This window comes from Heterocephalus glaber, unplaced genomic scaffold, assembly GCF_053883595.1.
Source record: "Heterocephalus glaber isolate CG9 unplaced genomic scaffold, H.glaber_assembly_v1.0 deba00000470, whole genome shotgun sequence".
Taxonomy (NCBI): domain Eukaryota; kingdom Metazoa; phylum Chordata; class Mammalia; order Rodentia; family Bathyergidae; genus Heterocephalus; species Heterocephalus glaber.
The window spans coordinates 14,165,996-14,183,035 of record NW_028258145.1 but is presented as its reverse complement, the minus strand read 5'-3'; the positions used below and the strand labels follow the sequence as shown (position 1 = coordinate 14,183,035).

Genomic DNA, 17,040 nt, shown 5'->3' with positions numbered 1-17,040 from the left:
TACAAACTGTATTGCCATAAGTGTGGGTGTGCATGTATCGCTGTGGTGTGATACTTTTAATTCTTGCAGGAAGATACCAAAAAGAGAAATAGCTGGGTCAAATGGAACCTCTAGTTTTAGTTTTCTGAGGAATCTCCACACTGATTTCCACAGTAGTTGCACCAGTCTACACTCCCACCAACAGTGGAGAAGCGTTCCTTTTTCCCCACAGTCCCTCCAGCATTTGTTATTGGTTGATTTCTTGATAGCAGCCATTCTTTCTGGAGAGAGATGGAATCTCAGTGTTGTTTTAATTTGCATTTCATCAATTCCCAGTGATGTTGAACATTTTTTCATATATTTATTTGTGTTTCTACTTCACACCTGAGAAGTGCTTTTCATTTCAGATGCCCACTTTTGAATTGAGTGTTTAAATTTGGGGGGTGTGATTTTTTTTTTTTGAGTTCTTTATATATTCTAGATAGTAGTTCTTTGTCTGATGAACAGCTGGTAAAAAAATATTTCCCATGCTGTCAGTTGTCTCCACTCCATTGGTGGTTTCTCTTGCTGTCCAAAAGCTTTTTAATAAGATGAGGTCCTGGTTGTTGATTCTTCATAGTATTTCCCATGCAGTCTGGGTATTGTTCATGAAGTCTTTGCCTGCTCCTATATCCTAAAGTATTCTACCTATTTTCTCTTCCAGCAGATTTAGTATTTCTGTTTTAATGCTTAGATCTTTGATCCATTTTGACTTTAGGTTAGTACATGGTGAGAGATATGGGTCTATTTTCAATCTTTGGCATGTGGAAAGCCAGGTTTCCCAGCACCATTTATTAAAGGGGCTATCTTTCTTCCAGTGAAGGTGTTTGGCTCCTTCATCAAAGATTAGGTGGCTGAGTATGTCCAGAGTTGTTTCTCCATCTTCTAGTCTGTTCCACTGATCCTCAGGTCTGTTCTTTTGGGAATGTCTCTTAACATATCCCCATTAATGCTCTAGAAATCTAATAATGACCTCTGTCAAGTAAATGAAGTTCCCCAAATGCACAAGTCTTGATTTCACCATACAGTATGTTACCTTTCTCTCTAGTTTTGGATATCTTCACACTTTGACAGGGATGTCTGCTACATTTTCATCCAAAAGCTACTACACAGAGTAGGGTCTAATGCAGAACTCTAATGCAAGTATATTATGCAGGCTTCTATGGAGAACCCTGTGACCTGACACCAGTGGACTAAAGAACCAATCAAACTGGAGCAATCTTTTAATCTATATGGGTCATAATTCACTTGTAATACCTACAAATACCAGACATCAGAATAGGCAACCAACAGGTAAACATTTTAGAAATATAGAATACAGTGGAACTTTGCTGGTAGTTCTCCAAAGCCAACATGTTCCACAGGCTACCGTATTTCACATCTGTGTACCAATGTAATAAAAATACTGTGTGATATCCAATGATCCTAATATGTTTACTTTATATAAAGCCTAAAACCATCTTTTCTAGTTTACTATTAGTATCAATAAAAGTTGAAATTTTTATCATGTTCCCAAACACTACCAGCAAAAAGAGAATATTTGTTTGTGCTGTACAGGTTCTGGTGAAAAAAAAGAGCCCTGAATTGTACAACAGATAGGTACCCAACCGTGGTGGGGAAACAAACAACAAAAAAATTTAACTTCCCACTTTTAAGATCCACAAAAGCTACATTATGCATCAATAATTAAAAGCCACCTTTTAAATCAATTTTTGTCTCTATTGTTAAAAATTATAAAATGAGGGCCGGGGATTTAGCTCGGTGGTTCTGGCACCTGCCTCACAAGTGCAAGGTTCCGAGTTTGATCCCCAGTATCAAAAAAAAAATTATAAAATGAAACTTTAGCTAATAAAGAAGTTTGAGTTGTGAGTCCAGATGAACAAATCTTTAGGGCCAACTTATATGTAGTTGAGCTCCAGATATCTCTTTCTTCCATTAACTGTTTACTACCAGTGCCAATACTTCCTCTTTGTAATGTATATCAGTCATGGTACTCTTCTACAATCCTAAAAGCAAAATAATTAAGAAACAGCTATACAAACAAAGTTTTTAAAACTCTGCTACAAAACAGGCAATTTATTCCATTAAATTGTGGTATAATTGCTGGATATATTGAAAAAATATATAGTAAAATAGAAGAAAAAATATTCAAATTTCAATTCTGTATCTTATAAAATCATATGAAAGTAAAAAATCCAGTGTAATATTCCCTGCTCTAAATAGTTTTCATCCTTCTCCTTTATTGAGTAGAATTTTTCACTATATCTAATAAAAATTTAGGAATACAAGTAACATTAACATAGCTTTTTTTTTAAGCTTCTTTGCACATAAGCTTAGGATTCTTTATTAAAGGTATAAAGCCCAATAACTATGAACCACCAATTTTTAAAATTATACATAACTGATACAAGATGTTTTTTAAAAAAAATCTCTCCTAGCTATCCAAAGACTTAATTATAATTGAGTACTCTTTTTTTTTTTACTTCTTTTTAAAATATTACTTCTTCATGTCTACCAGAGCATATCTTTCCCTTCTAATTTACACTGAAACTTCTCTTAGAACTAAAAGTCCTTCTGAGATTAAATTCAAATACAGAATTTTTAAAGTGACAAGTAGTAGTTCATAAATCTTTTGGAACTCTTCCTCCTAAGACATGTTCGTTTTGCTATAAGATTTAAGGGCCAGCGACACAGAACTCTATTCTTAGTGCAAATCAAGAGCCACCATATCAGTTCTTACATCTTCCTCCATCTGTAAGCTTCTATTTGTTCAAAGTAACTGAAAAGAAATCTTTAAGATTGTGCACTTTACTGTCTGAAAATTAGATATCGATTTTTTAAGGAATTAATTATCCTTATTTATAACAGAAAAAGCAAAAAATTCAGAAACAACCTCAATGTCCAACAAAAGGAAAGATTGGTCAGATAAAATATGATCAAATATGATGAAAACACTGAAGCAAAAAGATCGGGTTCTTAATATTTTGGTACATGGGAAAATTTCACATTATAATATAAAATGAATAAAATCCAAGTGATAAAAAGATATATTCAACTTGATTCATTCTATTAAAAATACATAGCAAAAAGAAGGACATAGTATACCAAAATAATGCTTGAAAAAATAATAATAGCAGTGAGAACACAACTGGAACCCAGCCCAACCAACTTACCAACTCAGTGAAGTCCTATATCAAATGAAAAATAAAAGAAAGTCTGGGGTCTTAGTTCAGTGTCAAGGCACTAGGGTCAATCCCCCATACTACCCCCCCCCCAAAAAAGTCCTACACTAGAACCATCAAACTCTCTGGTTTGAAAAAAAATTTATTTTCCTTAAAATGGACAGTAGCATAAAAAGAGTTCTAGGTTTTTTGTTCCGTGTATGATTGCGCAGGGTAATGAGGATTGAACCCAAGCTTTGCACTAAGCTCTATCTCCAGATCTTTTTATTTTATGTTATTTTATTTTATTTATTTTTATTTTGAGACAGGGTCTTGCTAAATCACTAACTTACCCAGTCTGGGCTGGAATTTAACAATTCTCTTGCCTCAGCCTCAGAGAGTGCTAGGATTATAGGCATGTACCACCAAGCCCAGCTTTTGTTGTGTATTTTGTTTTAATTCATTCAACAGCTATCTGTGTAGTGCCTATGCTATAGTAGGTACTATTCAAAACAAGACAAATCTTTTCCCTTAATGGAGAGACAATAAACAAAGTAAAATACATTAGGTAGTGATAAAATGGATAAAAATAAATCAGAGAGGTGGGTGTGGTGGCACACATCTCTAGTCCCAGCACTTGGGAGCCTGTGGCAGGAGGATCACCATGCATTTGAGGCCAGCCTGGGTTACACAGTGAGTGCAAGCCCACCCTAAACTATACAGTGAGACCCTGGCTCAAAAAACAAGGAACAACAACAACAAAAGGTCAGAGAAATAAGTTTGGGAATGCAAACTGTGTGCAATTTTAAATAATCAATAAAGCAATCAAGAAAGATCTTACTGAGAAAAATGACATTTGAGTAAAGGACTTAAGGAAGGAGGAAGGATGCTGCACAGTTTCACAAGAGCAGAGAATTCTTTTGTGTTCAATAAAGGCCAGTGTGTCCAGAATAAAGCAGGAAAACTCAGAGAAATTTAGACACATTGGCTCTTATAAAGCCATTTGAAAAGCACTGCTGGGCCAGGGATTTAGCTCAGTGGCACCATGTCTGCCTTGCAAGAGAGATAGATCCCTGGTACCAAAAAACCAAAAACCAAAAAACAAGGGCTGGGGATTTAGCTCAGTGGTTCCGGGGCCTGGCTCGAAAGCACAAGGATCGGAGTTAGAACCCCAGTACCAAAAAAAAAAAAGAAAAAAATAAAAACTGCTGTTTACTTAGATGGAGAGGTAATGCACACTTTTGTTTTTGTTTTTTTTGTTTTTGTTTTTGTTCTTGGTACCAGGGATAGAACTTGGGACCTTGTGCTTTTGAGGCAGGCAGCAGAGCTACTGAGCTAAATCCCATCCTGGTCATGCACAATTTTGAGCAGAGAAATTACATAATCTGAGCAATGGTATTTAGAGTAGTAATCTGTGGGCTATGACACTGATTTTTCTTCATTTTTGTTTGTATTTTTTAAAAATTTTATGACACATATACTTTGTCATTTTATTTTTAATAAAATAAAAAATTAAAATGCAATCAAATATATCCTCTTGTATACAATAGCCTCTAGTAAATGAAATTTTAGCAGAAAAAGAGTCTAGGGTTAGCAAACTTAGAGCCTGTAGGTTAAATCTGCCTACCATTTTTATATTTGTATGATCGATGAGTTAAGAATTTTACATGTTTAGTTTTTACATTTTAATTTTCTTTTTTATATTTTTTGCTAGTTAAAAAACAGAATATTTTTTCATAATAAATGAAAATTTTATGAAATTCAATTTTTTTTATACCAGAGTTCGAACTCAGGACCTTGAGCTTGCAAGGCAGGCAGCAGAACTACTGAGCTACATCCCTGGCCCAAAATTCAACTTTTAGTGTCAATAAATAAAGCTTTGAGAGGCACAAGCAGGTTCACATATTGTCCTTGGTTGCTTTGTTTCTACAACAGCTCGTGTTACAAAGGTTAACAGTTTTGTCAGAAACCCTATCTTACTATCTGGCCCTGTATAGGAAGTTTGCTAACCTCTGAAATAGAGCAAAAACTTTAAGATGGAGTAGATGCACTAAATTTAAAACAGAACTACTAAACTCACCTATACCCCTAGGAAAAGCAATATCATGCCCAGCACACTGGTGAAAGATGTGGACAAAATATAGAGGTCTCATACACTGACACACTGGTACAACCACTTTGTGGAACACTTTCCTGAAATTTAGCAAGGATAAGGATAGGCATGTCTACTTCTAGGTTTATACCAATAGAAAACTCTCAAACAAGGAGGGCAGGGGATTTAGCTCCATGGTTTCGCCGCCTGCTGTGCAAGCGCAAGGACCCGAGTTCTGATTCCCGGTACCAAAAACAAAAAAAAGAAGAGGAGAAATTTACAAGACGTATATTATAACACTCCCTGGAGGAGTTGGCATAGCTAAGAGCTTAGTATAGTGCCTGACATATAGCAAGTACTTCATAAATGTTAGCTATATTAATAATAAAATATTAATTAAACAATCAATTTCTACTGAGAAATAGATGCATAAATTATTATTTAGTCATATAATTTAATGTTAGATAGCAATAAAAATAATTTATTCTATATGCATTAGAATGGACAAATCATAAAAGCATAGATTTGGTTGGTAAAACTAAATTTTGAAAATATATGAAACAATATACTATATTGTTTTTGATATGTAAATATATAGTGAAATATAAAAAAGTGGACAGGAAAGTTACATAACATCTGCTGACTAGTAATTAACTCTGGAAAGAGAAGGAGGATAATGGAAAGAAGTATTTTTTTTTAATTTCAAATGCTTCTATAAAATTCAGTTTCCTAAAAAAAAAGGTATGAAGCAAGTATGAAATACAGTGTTACTTTGGTTCACAAACTTTTACAGTTCTGGTTGTAAACTGAATTGCACAAGAACCAAATCAAATTCAATAGTAAGGTTCGATGTTGACTTGTGGGGAAATTTGATTCAGTTCTCATCTAATTCAGTTAGTGACCAGAATCATGGAGAGAATTAAGTTTGTGAACTGAGGCACCATTGTAATAATTAACATTCATAGCTGGGGATGGTGGCACATGGCTGTAATCCCAGCACTCGGGAGGCTGAAGCAGGAGAATTGCTAGGAGTTTGAGGCCACACTGAACTATATAGTGAGGTCAAGGCTAGCATGAACTACAAAGCAAGACCCTGTCTCCAAAAAAAAAAAAAAAAGTACACTGTAATAGCTAACATTCAGTAATTCAGGGTATTTCACAAGTGTTCATTATAATGTTTTATATTTCTGAATATTTGAAATATTTCATAACTTAAAATTTTACAGAAAGGTAGGTACTAAAATAGAAGTATCTCTTCTGTCAGCACTGAATACTCAGGTGCCAGGTACCATTCTAAATGTGTCATTTATATTAACAATTTTCATCCTCATAATAACCCTAAAAATAGGTAATATTAAAATCCCAATTTTTTATGGGAGCAAACAGAAGCCCAGAATAGTTATGTGACTTGTCCAAAGTTGCATAACAAGCAGTACGGTTCTAGAGTTTGTGCTATGCACACTCCTTCACACATCTTCTCCTAAAAATCCTGAAAGTAACAGCCTACAAACTTCATGCAACGAAATGATTGATGCTGAAACCAACAATCTGTATGCTCCCAGAGAAAAAAACAGGTTTTATTTTCTTTCCACCTAGAAGGAGAAATCAACTAAAGTCAGATAAAGAAGGTATATGTGTTTTTAGAAGCTGTATGTGTTTTTCAAGAAGTTGGTATCATATATACAGAGTCCACCCAAAAAATATATACACACTTTAACAGTCTGTTGTACTAATAAATGTCTAGATGCTAATGGCCATCACTTTGAGCACCTCTTGTAATTGTAGAGGCCAAAGATAACTTGTATGAATTTTTTTTTTCTGGTACCAGGGATTGCAAGACAAGCACAATGCCACTGAGCTAAATCCCCAGGCCCATAACTTATATTAACTTCACGATGTCTCAATAAATTTAGTATTAAAATATTTATACAAGTTTTTCTTTTCTTGATATATACCTTTTTTGGGCAGACCTCATATTACTTCAGAAGTGATATATAATTTCCCCAACATATGGTACATAAACTTTAAGCAACTCACCTGGCATTCTTTTCAGCATCTAAAACAGCTTGTGCCAAATCCTTGTGGGCTTTCTCTGTTTCTTTGTTAATTCCATATAATGTGACTAAACCAGACACAGTTCTCTGAAACAAAGCAAAGAAATTTCAAATTTGGGCTGGGGATTTAGCTCAGTGGCACAGTGCCTGCCTTACAAGCTCAAGGTCCTGGGTTCGATCCCCAGTACCAAAAAAAAAAAAAAAAAAAGAAAGAAAGAAAGGAAAGAAAAGAAGGAAGGAAGGAAGGAAAAGAAATTTCAAATTCATAATTGGAGACTTCCAAAGTTTCTACCCAGGAAATCAGATTTACACTCAGACATCTTCTCAGTTTTCTAGTTTTTCCACTTTATAACTCAAATTAAGAAATCTAGTGTAATTCTGGATGGAATCTTGCCAAGCTTGGCAAAAGAATCAAGCTGCCAAGAAAAGGAAGAAAGAAGACATGGTGGGGGCATCCTCTGGAATAGAGTGCAGCCCGATGCTGACAGACAAGGCTGCCACATTGCTCTGCCTCACCCGCTGGTCTGTTTATCCTGTCCCCTTTATTCTCGCCACTAAGCATCATACCACAGTTAGATGATCACTAACCTGTCCTTGATTGCTATAGAATGCTTATTCTCTTTGGTATTTGAATCTTAATGTCCATAATTCCTATACTACTCTGTAAACCTGATAAAGGTAAACATCTGTATCTTGGAAGAGAGTCTCTTCACTGTCAAATATATACAAAGCCTGAATTTTGTGATAAACTACACAATCCATTTCTCTGCATCTATTTACAATATCCAGTTCTTGCAGTTCTCTTCCTAAACATGAAGAGGAGACAAAAGAGTCTTCACCTTTAACCATTCCACTTTCTATGAATATCTTTTCCTTTATTTAAAGACATGGCTCTGAATGTTGTATTCAAGATAATCAGTTTTTACCTGGTCAATTCCTCAATAACATTCTTGAAATTATACAGTTCTTCTAAAATGCACTGATTCATTATTGACTGAGTTACCAACTCCTTATGAATTCAATCATCTGCTTGGCAATTTGGTCAAGCATCTGCACATACCTCTCTCTGTATAAGAAACAAGGGAAACACACCATGCAAAAGGTGCAAAGGGGAAGGGGAAGTGGGAAGGATAAGGGAAAGGAAAGAAGGGAATGGAATTAACATGAGAAAATGAAAAAATGGAAACAAAGTCTTTGTAGATAGGGAGGGATGGAGGGGGTGAAGGGAGGGCAGGGGAATGGGGAAAAAATAAGAATCAAGAGAGATTATGTAAAGGTACAAATCTCCAATGATGAATGTCATAATACTATATACCTAAAATGTACCAATAAAATTAATTTTTAAAACAAGAATGTGAAGATAACCTATATATATATAGTATATATCCAAGAAACTGAATTATAATTTTTAAACTTTCCTGTAAAGGAACCTTTGGACCCAGATAACAAAGGGACAATGGGATGGCAATGGGTTTTTAGATATGATACAAAAAGCACAAGCAACAACAAAAACCCAAACAAATTAGATTCATCAGAGTCTGAACTTTACACACATCAAACATCACCATTAAGTAAAGACTACACAGAGAATGAGAGAGAGTATTTTCAAACTATGTTATCTGATAAGAGACTTGTAGGGCCTGGGATTTAGTTCAGTGGTTCTGCTGCCTGCCTGGCAAGTCCAAGGTTCCAAGTTTGATCCCCGGTACCAAAAAAAATAAAATAAAATAAAATTCAAAAGGAAACTAGGCCAACCACAATGGTGCATGCCTGTAATTTGAGCAGCTCAAAAGGCTGAGGCAGGAGGGCTGCAAGTCTGAGCCCAATGTGGACAACTTAAGGAGACTCTGTTTCAAAATTAAAAATAAAAAGGAGCCCACATGGTGGTACACATCTATAATTCCAGGGTTCAGTCCTAAGTACTACCAAAAAAAAAGAAACAAATAAAAGACTAACAATAGCTCTAACCTGATTTTGGACAGTAGCTCTTTTCTATCTGCACATCCACACTGACTTGTCGAGTAAGTTCATGAAATACTGTGTTGTAGATGCTCTGCTCCTTCTCTAACGTATGTAATAGCTGGTGCAACTGGCCAAAGATAAGTAAAATAATCAGTACTTAGGACAGTGTTAACAGTTAAAAAGACATTCTAGGAGGTGAGAACTCTGAACAAGTTTTAGTAACAGGATTAATTTATTTCATTGCTTTTTCACATATACACACACACAAAATCATATATGATTTTTAAAATCTGTTTAATTGTGCACATTTTTGTATGGCACACTGAGAAGGTGACAATATCGCTTGTATGCTATGCCTTCCAAAAAATGTTAAAACATGAATGTAACCATGAGCACACATCAGACAAGCCAAAACTAAGGAATATCTGACAGAATAACTGGCCTGTGCTGTTCAAAATGATCAAGGTCAAGAAAAACAATAAAGGCCACAGAACTGTGTCCAAAGGAACATGATAACTAGAAGTACTGTGTGATGCTCAGATGCCAGGCTAAGCGGAAGTAGCTATGAAAGCCATTACAGGGATAACTGATGAAAGATGAAATTTGGCTATGGACTATGCTAGGTAATGTCCTGATTTTAATACTATGGATATTTGAGAGAATGTCCTTATTGGTACAAATAAACCCTGTGATATATGGTAGTAGAGGCTAGATGTCTCCAATTTAGAATAGACCAAAAAAAAAAAAACTAGGCATATATAATAGGGAATGAGGATGAAAAAACAAATAGGGAGCCATGTAAATAACAGGTGGGAGAATTTGGGTGCTAGACTTGAATGACCCTTCAAAATATATGCTGACATTTAACTGCTATTGTAACAATATTAAAAGGTAGGACTTTTGTCCACATGTGGTGCCATGTATCTGTAATCCCAGCATGTGTGGGGCTAAGGCAGGAGGATCACTGCGAGTTCAAGGATGGCATGGGCTACATAGTGAGTTCAAGACCAGCCTGAACTGCATAGCAAGACCCTGTCCCCAAAACCAAACAAAAACAAAAAGTGGGCCTTTAAGGGGTGAATAGAACATGAGGGCTCTGGCCTTATAAGTGGATTAATGCTGTCATCATCACAGAAATAGCCTCCTGCTTACTTCAGGCCAATTTCTTCTCCCTATTTTATGAGATCACTTGCCCTTCCACCTTCCACCATGGTTGATGTAGCATGAAAGCCCTTGCCAGATGCTGCTGCCACACAGCCTCCAGATCCATAAGTCAAATAAACTCCTACTGTTTATAAATTTGAGACATTGTGTGCTCCATTATAGCAGCAGAAGATAGACTAAGGCACTGGGTAAAGGCTCCATCAGATTATCTTCTACTAATTTTTTTTGTAAGGTTTAAACACTATACAAGTAAAAAATATATCAAACAAAAAAGAAATAGCCCCAGGCCAGGGATTTAGATCAGTGGTTCCAGCACCTGCCTTGCAAGCACAAGGTCCTAAGTTCGATCCTCGGTACCAAAAAAAAAAAAAAAAAAAAAAAAGAAAAGGAAAAAAAGAAAGAAAGAAATAGCCCCAATAAAGAAAAAAATTTCTATGTAAAGTTGAAGAGTTTTTTCATTAAGTACAAAAAAAAGTTACAAGTGGTAAGAAAGCATGGTTTAACTGGCAGAGTTTTTAGTAGGATATAAAGAAATGAGTCTTTTAAAGGAAATAATAAATGCTGGTAAGGATACTCTAAAAGGGAAGCACACATTTTAGAGGGAATGTAAATTAGTATAGCCACTATGGAAAACAGTATAGGGGTTCTTCAAAGCACTACAAATACAACTACAGTATGATCCAGAAATCCCTCTACTTAGAAATATATCGAAAGGAAAGAAAATTAGTGTGTCAGGGAGATAGCTGCACTTCTGTATTTATTACACTACTATTCATAACAGCAAAAAAATGGAAATTGCATGAAGCAAAGAATGGATAAAGAAAATGTGGTGCACATACATAATGGAATACTACTTAGCCGTAAAAAGGCATGATATCCCATCATTACACACTGTGTTGGGTAAAATAAGTAAAGCACAAAAAGGCAGGTACTGTATCTTCTCACTTATACATGGAAGCTAAAAACACTGATCTCATAGAAGTAGAAAGTAGAATAATGGTTACCAGAGCCTGGGAAGGGGATGGAGAAAGAATGGTTGATGATTAATAATTTCTAATGTTCTATAGCACAATAGCATAAGTATAACTGACAATTACTTGTATATTTCAACATACCCCATGCAGAGGATTTTAAATGTTCACAACACAAAGAAACGATAAATGTTAGAGGTGCTGGTTATGTCAATTACTCCAGGCTGATCATTCCAAGTTTCAGACATATATTCAAATATCCTACTTATCTCATAAATATGCACATTATATATCAATTGAAAATAAATACATAATAAGGATCTTACAAGAAGTGATGCCTATGTTCAGTGACACATGTAACAATACAGTCATTTGCTACATAATGACATTTCAGTAAACAACAGACCACATATATGACAGTGGTCCCAGAAGATGATGCACAAATACTTGCCATTGTATTACAAGTGCCTATAGCAGTCAGTATAGTTAATTTGCTGTAGTCATAGGCTACATCATACAGCCTGTGTGCACAGCAAGCTATACCATGTAGGTTTGTGTAATGATGTTCTCACAATGACAAAATTGTCTAATGATGCATTTCTCAGAAAACATCCTTATTATTAAATAATGATTGACTATACTAATAATTAATTATATAATTTTATCACATGCCAGGCACTTTTCTGGGCACCTTATGTTTTTTATTATTCTAACTCAGGTACTCTGCCTCCAGAGCCCGCGGTCTTGAACACTGAATTACACTGATTTTTTGCAATTGCCTTGGTTGGTCCTGCATATTCCTCATTTTCTACACCAGCCCTCTCTAGCATAGTGTTCATCACTTCAGTCAGTTGGACCACTTCCACTCTTCTATTAGGTTTCCTAGAAAATAACATTTTAACATCTGATGCTCAAATAACAAAAAGAATATAAAATGTATAAATAAAATATATAATAAAATATATAATTATGGAATATTAACAGTAATATTTCAAAGCACTAGACCTGTATCTATTCATCTAGTGGGATATTAATAATAGAATTTTTAAAAACCAAGAAAACATGTAAATAGTATGATCCTTTTCTTAAAAGAAAATAATTCTCCCCTCCAAAGATTCTATATAACTATTATGTAAGATGGTCGGAACATATAAAAAATGTGGAGAGACCAACACCCAGTGTGAGAGAAGAAAAAGGACAAAGGAAAGAAGACCGCAACAAAATACTAATCGTTAAATGTAGAATATAACTGTTTCATACTAAATACTATTTACATTTATGTAGATTTGAATATGCAATTGGACATGTGAAAACAACTAATTAGATAACAGAACTGTAGAAAATTATTGTTTTGGGTTCCTGCTATACTTTTGTTTAATAAAATATCAACAAAAAGAATACATGTGAACATAATCATTCTTTCTAAACAACATTGTAAAATAGACCATACGTACATGGATGGGAAGAGCAATAGCCTGTTTTCACTATGCATGAGAAGAGTAGTATATTTGCTACCATGAATAAGACAAGAAATTGTTATTTTAAGAGAATGACTGGGGCCCGGGGATGTAGTTCAGTGTTAGATTACATGCTTAGCATGCACAAAGGGCTGGCTCTGGCCTCAGCAGCACAGAGAGCTTCTCTTCCCACTGAGGATTAATACCAATAATATATAAAGAACTGAAGAGCTAACCCTCCCAAAATAAATGACTCAATCAAAAAAAGGACAAATGAACTGAATGGACACTTCTCAAAAAAAGTACAAGTGGTATATGAAGTACATTAGATACATTAAAATATTCAACATCATTAGCCACTAGGGAAATACAAATCAGAACAATTTTGAGATGTCATTTTATCCCAATCAGCATGGCTGTCATTAAGAACACAAAATATGGGGCTGGGGATTTAGCTGTCTAGCAAGCACAAGATCCTGAGTTTGATCCCTGGTACAAAAAAAAAAAAAAAAAAAAAAAAAGAGAAGAAGAACACAAAATACAACAAATGAACATCTGGAGGAAAAAGAAACCCTCCTGTTTCTTTGGTGAGAAGGTAAACTAGTATAGCTACTGATATCAGTATGGAAATTCCTGAAAGTAATTAGAAATAGAAATAATGACCCAGCATTACCACTTCTAGGTATGTTCTCAGAAGAATTAAAGACATAATATTATAGTGATACATACATATGTGTTTGCAGTGGCATAATTCACAATAGCTAAGCTTCAGAAACAACCTAGATGCCCACAAACTCATGAATGGATATAGAAAATGCAGTATATATACACACGGGAATATTATTTGGTCACAATGAAAGATGAAATCAGGTCATTTGCAGAAAATGGATGGAACTTGAGACCATCACCTTAAGAAAAATAAGCTAGACTCAGAAAGTTAAATATTACATTTTGTCTTATACAAGAAACCTAAAATATAAATAAACAGACTAAGAGGGCTGGAGATTTAGCTCTGTGGTGCCACTGCCTGCCTTACAAGCACAAGGTCCTAAGTTTGATCCCTGGTATCAAAATAAATAAATAAATAAGCTTTAAAAAGAAACAGACTAAGGCTGGGTGTGGTGACACATGCCTATAAATCCAGCACTTGGGAGGCTGAGGCAGGAGGACTTCCGTGAGTTTGAGTTCAGCCTGGGCTACATATAGTGAGTTCAAGGCCAGCCTGAACTACATGATGAGACCCTATCTCAAAAATAAACTAACTAAACTAATAAAGGAGAGATGACAGGAACCTAGAAGATAGAGTCTTGGAAATGGGGAAGGTGATGGGGGAGTAGAGAGAAAAGGGAAAACAGGAGGAAAGGGATTGAAAATCAACATACATTATATGCATGTACTAATTCCCCAAAATAAACGTCACTATCCTATATTAAAATATACACTATTTTAAAAAATTCCTAAATAAATGTGACACTTACAATGTCACATAGTTCAAGTGCTACTAAAAAAACCATCAAATATGACAGAAATCAATGAGTCTAGGTGGTAAACTACCAGCTAATAAATATAAAAAAAAAAGATGTAGCTTAAAAAAGTCATCCAAAGATCCCTAACTAATGGATTTCCAGGAAATATACATTTCATTATTCGGTAGTACAGGAATATGATGTCTTAAATTTACTCTTTTTTTTTTTTGGTACTGGGGATCAAACTTGGGTCCTTGCACTTGTGCTACAGGCGGTGTAACCACAGAGCTAAATCCCCAGCCCTCAAATTTACTCTTAAATAGTTTTACATTCATGTGTGAGTGTGTAAAACAAATGAGGCCAAATATAACAAACATTCAGAATCAGGAAAGAAGGTATATTGGAATTCCTTGTCCTGTTTTTACAACTTTTTCATGAGTTTGGAATTAAATTAAAATTTAAAAATACCCAAAAAAATGAGTTCCATTTGGTTGTCTTTGGCCAACTGTTGTTTGAAACACTCTCACAATGAAATCTCATATAACATACATATTACATAACAATCGAGGAGTGGCAGCTTCTCCATGCTTTATTATAAAACGTTAGTCCAAAGTTCTAGTTGTTTTATAGCCAGGTGTGATGGCACATGCCTATAATGCCAACACCCAAGAGGCTGAGGCAAGAGAATTGCCAAAAGCTCAAGGCCATTTGGTGAGTTCAAGGCCAGCCTAAACTACATAGCAAGATCCTGTCCCAGAAAGAAAAAAAAAACAAAAATCCAAAGTTCCTTTTTAAACTATGAAACATTCAGGGCCGGGGATTTAGCTCAGTGGTCTTACCACCGGCCATGCAAGCACAAGGACCCGAGTTTGATCCCCGGTACCAAAAACAAAACAAAACAAAACAAAACAAAACAAAAAACTATGAAACATTCAAATGTTGTCTCAGCAAATATAACCAAGATCTCATTTTCAATCCCATAAGCAGAGAATCAAAGACAATGAGATGACAAGTCTGCAGTATGAGATTCTGACTCACAGGGCTACTTTCCTTTGTCTGCATGGTTATGACCATGTACAACCCATACTGAAAAAATACAGTCAATATTTGGAACAAAGTCCCAGTTTTTAAACTTTAAATTTAAAACTGCAGAAAGGAACAGAGAACAATTTAGTCATTTAATTACTAAAATCCCAAACCATGAAGTCATTAGCTTTTTAAAAATTTTTGTTCAATTATATTAGGGCAGCTAGCCTGCATTTTCTCATTACACCAGGATACAACTGTGCTGTCCCCAGGTTTTTCTAGGCATGGGAAGGAGAAAATACTTCAACATGTCAGGTATTTGACGTGTGTCATATACTCATTCATCGTAGCACTCCAAACCTGAAACTCCTGTACTTGACACAACATGAAATTCTTCAGGAATTAAAGTGTCTGTTAATCTCTTTGGCTTAAAAAATGAAAAAAGAGAAGAATAAATATATTAATAGATGAGAAAGTTGATTTGTGAAAACCCTAATTCCTACTCCAAAGGGATACTATGTATTTTTTCTTAGTATACATGTGCGACACATAATGAATACATTCCTCTTGGAGGGCTGGCACACATACACATCACACCTCAATCCTTCTACATCCCTTTCCCCTTCCCTCCCCCTCCCCCTTTTCCCTCCATCCCTTCCCATTTGCTTCTTGTTTCCTATAATCTATCATTTATTTTGCTCTGAATTATTTATACTTTGGGTTTTATATATAAGAAAAACCATGTGATATTTGATTTTCTTGCCTGATTTCACTTAAGATTATGGCCTCAAGTTTATTTTCCTACAAATGACTCAAATTTATCCTTATTTATGCTTGAATAGTACTCCATTATGTGTGTACACCACTTTTTCTTTATCCATTCATCTGTTTGTGGACATACAGGCCACTCAAGATTTAGCTATTATGAGTTGTGCTGCTATCAACATGGGTATGCATGTAGCACTATAATGTGATATCTTTAACACTTTTTGAAGGATATCTAGAAGGGGAAAGTTGGGTCAATTGAAATTTCTACTTCTTTGGGGAATTCCATACTTATTTCCATAGTGGTTGTGTTAGTTTACATTCCCACCAACAATGTAGGAGGGTTCCTTCCACACACACACAACCTCGCCAGCATTTGTTACTTGATTTCTTGATGATAGTCATCCTTTCTGGAGTAAGATGGAATCTCAGTGCTGTTTTAATTTGCATTTCTCTAATGACCAGAGATGTTGGACATTTCTTCATGTACTTTTAGCCATTTGTATGTTTCCTCTTGAGAAGTGTCTATTCATTTCAACTGAATTTTTTTGATTGGGTCTTTTATTTAGGGGTTCTAATATGTTTTAAGTTCTTTATATATTGTAGATATTAGTCCTGTTTCAGATATAGCTGGAAAAATGTTTTCCCATTGTGTAGGTTGTCTTTTTACTCTGTTGGTGGTTTCTATTGCTGTGCAGAAGACTTTAATTTGATATAATCCCATTTGTTGACTCTTGGTTCTATTTCTTGTGTCATTGGAGTTCTGTTCAGAAACTACTTGCCTAAGCCTATGTCTTCAATAGTTTTACCCATTTCATTTTCCAGCAGATTGGTTCTGTTTTAATACCTAGATATTTGATCATTTTAATTTTAGTTTAGTACATGGTTAAAGAGATAAGTCTGT

The 17,040-nt window shown here is 35.1% G+C and overlaps 1 pseudogene across 1 annotated transcript in view; it reads right to left on the bottom strand.

The window, feature by feature from the left end:
• Nucleotides 1-17,040, bottom strand: part of LOC101708939 (axonemal dynein light chain domain-containing protein 1-like) — an 86,690-nt pseudogene that overhangs the window by 26,588 nt on the left and 43,062 nt on the right. The window contains exons 8-14 of the transcript XR_015447589.1: nucleotides 15,713-15,798; nucleotides 12,877-12,933; nucleotides 12,202-12,304; nucleotides 9,294-9,414; nucleotides 8,252-8,391; nucleotides 7,309-7,412; nucleotides 1,906-2,024 (exon numbers count right to left, since the gene is read on the bottom strand). The product of XR_015447589.1 is annotated as an axonemal dynein light chain domain-containing protein 1-like (transcript). The remainder of the gene's footprint in view (nucleotides 1-1,905; nucleotides 2,025-7,308; nucleotides 7,413-8,251; nucleotides 8,392-9,293; nucleotides 9,415-12,201; nucleotides 12,305-12,876; nucleotides 12,934-15,712; nucleotides 15,799-17,040) is intronic.